Genomic DNA, 3739 nt, shown 5'->3' with positions numbered 1-3739 from the left:
TGAAATGTAAGCCCGATATTTTTGTTATTAGATTCAACAGACACAAAATGCAACTTTCCATAAATATTTCTGTATGTTTTGTCTTAGTGTCTGTATTTCTATTGCTGCACACCAGTAACAAACAGTTCATAGATCCCCTCTGCTCCATGGACTAGGATTTGAGTGGCACTGGCTTCAACTGAATATACACTTTGAAAAATGAATTTATTTAAACAAATAAAATTGTATCTGATATAGTGACACCTATGAAGCAACAAAAGCAAAATGATCAAGAAACGAGAAATGCTACAGTATGAATGAGGTCTAAAACTCTAGCTAGCATAGCAAGTGCACTTAATCGATGCCAAAGAAATGTGAATATAATCATTCAGTCATTCAACATATTTACTGAGTATCTACGATGAGCCAGGAACTGCTCTAGGACCTGGGAATTTAGCAGTGAACAAGACCTACAAACTCCTGAGTCTTTTTTGTTGTGGGGGAGGCACTACAAGCAGGAAAATATTAGGCAAGTCTTACCATGAAAACACAACACGCTGATGTGATAGGGACCCATGGTGGGGTTGGGTATAGAGGACACCTCCTAAAAACTTGACATATGAATTGAGGATTAAAGGACTGGAAGCAGGCAAAAAGAACTAGAAGAAACATAGGCCAGACATATCACAAAGTAGAAATGAGCTGGGAGAGGCCCAGAAAGCATAAAGGCCAATGAGGCAGTAGCTCAGTTAGTGAGAAGACTGGGAGGAGAGGAGGTCCAAGAGGTGGCCAGGGGTCAGACCACACAGGCCCAGGTAAGGAGCCTGAAGTTTACCTTCAGTATTATGGGAAACCATTAAAAAGTTTTAGCAGGGTAGAGATATCATGTGATGTATATTTTTAAAAAGTTACTCTGGAACCCTGGTAGCTGTGTGGATAATGAATTTTAGGGGACAATAGAGGAGGTAGTGGTGACTTGGAGTACTATAGTAGCAGCAAGAAAGAGAGGTGGGACGTGTTTTTGAACAATCAATGAAATATTCTGATGTGAGAAGAGGGTGAAGAGATGAGAAGATCTGAAGATGAGTCCCTTTTTCCCCCTTAAACAACTGGGTGTTGGTGACATGTATTAAGAGGGAGAAAATAAGAAAGGAGCCAATTTGTAGTTGGGTGAATCAGGAGTTGAGTGTTGGTCAGGTTAAGTTTGAGAAATTATTAGATAACAATGTCAAAATGCCAAATAGGAAGTAGAATATGTGTTTTTCAAGGTGAGGAGAGAGGCCAGAACGAAACTGAGTATTTGGTGTATAGATGGCTTTAATAGCCATGGGACTAGAGATTACTTAGGGAAAGAGGGTGGGTAGAGAAGATTCACAGTCCCTAGAATAAATCCTGGGATTCCACATCAATTTGGAAATTATCACAGGAGAAAGGTTAGTCAAGGAGACTGAGAAGAGGTAGATGATGTGCTAGGTGAATTATAAGAGAAGGAAAGTGGGGAAGTGATAAACCCAAAGTGATCCGCTAGACTGAGAGCGAGCCAATAAGCCAGTTACTAACTCTACAGTAATCTGTCTACACAAAGGGAGTGACAGTCGCCCCATGAAGCCATAGCTATTACCACTGAATGTTAGGATGGATATCTTGTTGAAAACATCTACATCTAAACATCACACAACCTCCTTGGATTAATCCATTAGACTTTAATAGAAAACTCATGCTTTCTATACAAATACTTTTGAGTGTCATGTAGACTCAGCCTTAAAAAAAAATCCATTATCATTATAATTCTTGAATTGCTTTTCTGCACCAGGAGCAGAAATGGGAAGTTGAAAAAAAGAACTGAAATGAAAAATTCAACTGAGACCTCAAGCTCTGGTTTAAATGTTCATAGCAAACACACCAGGCGTGCACATTTTAAAATAAAACAGATGAGCTATTTTAAATGTTTTATTGTGAAATTTAAATATTGTAGTTATTACTACTTAAAAAAAACTTTCGGAAAGCAATTTTCCTATTCTTTGTACCTTTAAGTCCTTGGCTCTGATGTTCTACTCTTCCGACCTTGATCTAATCGTGAATATCTATGCTACTTAATTATAATAAAAAAAAGCCTACATTGCACTCTAGATGGTAGATGCACATTTTTTCTTCTTTGGTCACCTGCCAGTTCTCAAAATTATAGCAGTGGGAAGAAATGCAAATGAAGGCCATGCTTGACAGCTAAACATAATGGAATGCATGGTCCACATTTGAAAAGTTACCTTAAAAGAAAAGGTAGCATATAAAAAATCATTTCTTTAAGGTCACCTATGGCTTTGAATTACAGCTTTGAGAAATTTCCAATTTAGTCATCAGAGAAGAAGGAGCCAAAATAAGGATTATATATTTTGCTAGAGGGAAGAAAGAGTTTTACTTCATCATAGCTGGGTGATCTTATAACTGAGAAATAGTAAATAAAACAAACAAAATAAAAAACAACTCCCAAGTACTCATTTTACAGAGCCTTGTGTAAAGTAAGCTACTGGCGAACATTTTCTATGCTAATTATACTGGAAGCTGATGAAGTTTTCTCTTGTTAATGTCTCCAAAAAAGGTTACCTTATCACACATTAAAAATGTACTATTTGGACCACAATAGGATGGTAGTAAACAGAGTTGGTTATATAGATCTGTATCACCTGAAGAAGAATTATATTTCTTTATTCAGATGAATATATTTTCAAATAGGAGATTGGGAAGCTAATGCATGGATGCTAAATAGTTATTTAGAAAATTTGAATCTAAAAATAATATGTATGTTATATACATATGTGTGTATTTGTGTGTATTCACAAAAATCCAACATTATTTGATAATTAGATACTCTAGAAAATTCCAAAGCGGTTTTTCAACAAAAAGCATACACTCTGTATTTTCCTCTCTATTGCTATTTGGGACTGACAGAGACACCTTTTTGCATATTGTCCCCATTGTATGAATGAGTAGGAGGACGCGTACTGCTAAGCTGTGGCCCACAGACCACAGAGCTCTGAGAAACAGGGGCAGGGGCTTCTGTGGATGATATTTTCAGTGCTTCACCGCCTCATTATATGGTGTAGTAGAGTGAGCTCCAGACTACAAAAAATAAGGCTTGGGTTCTTGCTCCACTTCAGTTATTTCTATGAGGTCTTGGGCAAGTCATGTAATTGAATTATGTCTCAGTTTCTACACTTGGTTTAACAACAACAAACACTGAGAATTTATCATATTCCAAGTTTTTATACGACACAGGAATTTCTAATTGTATTCATAAATAGATATTAGTAATTTCAACATATGTGGTAAATCAAGTGGTAAAGAAACGCTCAGCTGCTGCAGAAGCAGAGGTAAAGCCTATGAAATCTAGTCTGCAAAAAGATACAAAGATGTCTTTCCCATTTACTCTATAGGTATGTGGAAAAAATAAAGTAACATTGGTAAAAGTGCTTAATTTTTAGAAATACAACTCATTGCATTGTTATTGGTAGTAGTTGCATGATAACTAGTAGAAATAGGGGAAGTCAGAAAGGGAAAACATGTTAGAAATTAAAAGCAGAGTTAAACAGCATGAGCAGATAGACAGACCGATGGAACAAAACAGAAACTCCAGAAATGCAAGTGAAAGCATAAAATAAAGATGACATCAAATCAGTAGGAAAATATGGACTTTTTGAGAAGTGAGGTTGGGATAACTGGATAGTAGTGTGGAAAAAAAGATGCAATTGGGTTTATTTTTAAA

At 36.4% G+C, this 3739-nt stretch overlaps 1 protein-coding gene across 1 annotated transcript in view; it reads right to left on the bottom strand.

The window, feature by feature from the left end:
- Positions 1 to 3739, bottom strand: part of SLC15A5 (solute carrier family 15, member 5) — a 100088-nt gene that overhangs the window by 67372 nt on the left and 28977 nt on the right. The window lies entirely within an intron of this gene.

The sequence above is a fragment of the Propithecus coquereli genome, unplaced genomic scaffold, assembly GCF_000956105.1.
Source record: "Propithecus coquereli isolate 6110/MARCELLA unplaced genomic scaffold, Pcoq_1.0 Scaffold78, whole genome shotgun sequence".
Classification (NCBI taxonomy): Eukaryota; Metazoa; Chordata; class Mammalia; order Primates; family Indriidae; genus Propithecus; species Propithecus coquereli.
This window is presented reverse-complemented; position numbering and strand designations above follow the sequence as displayed.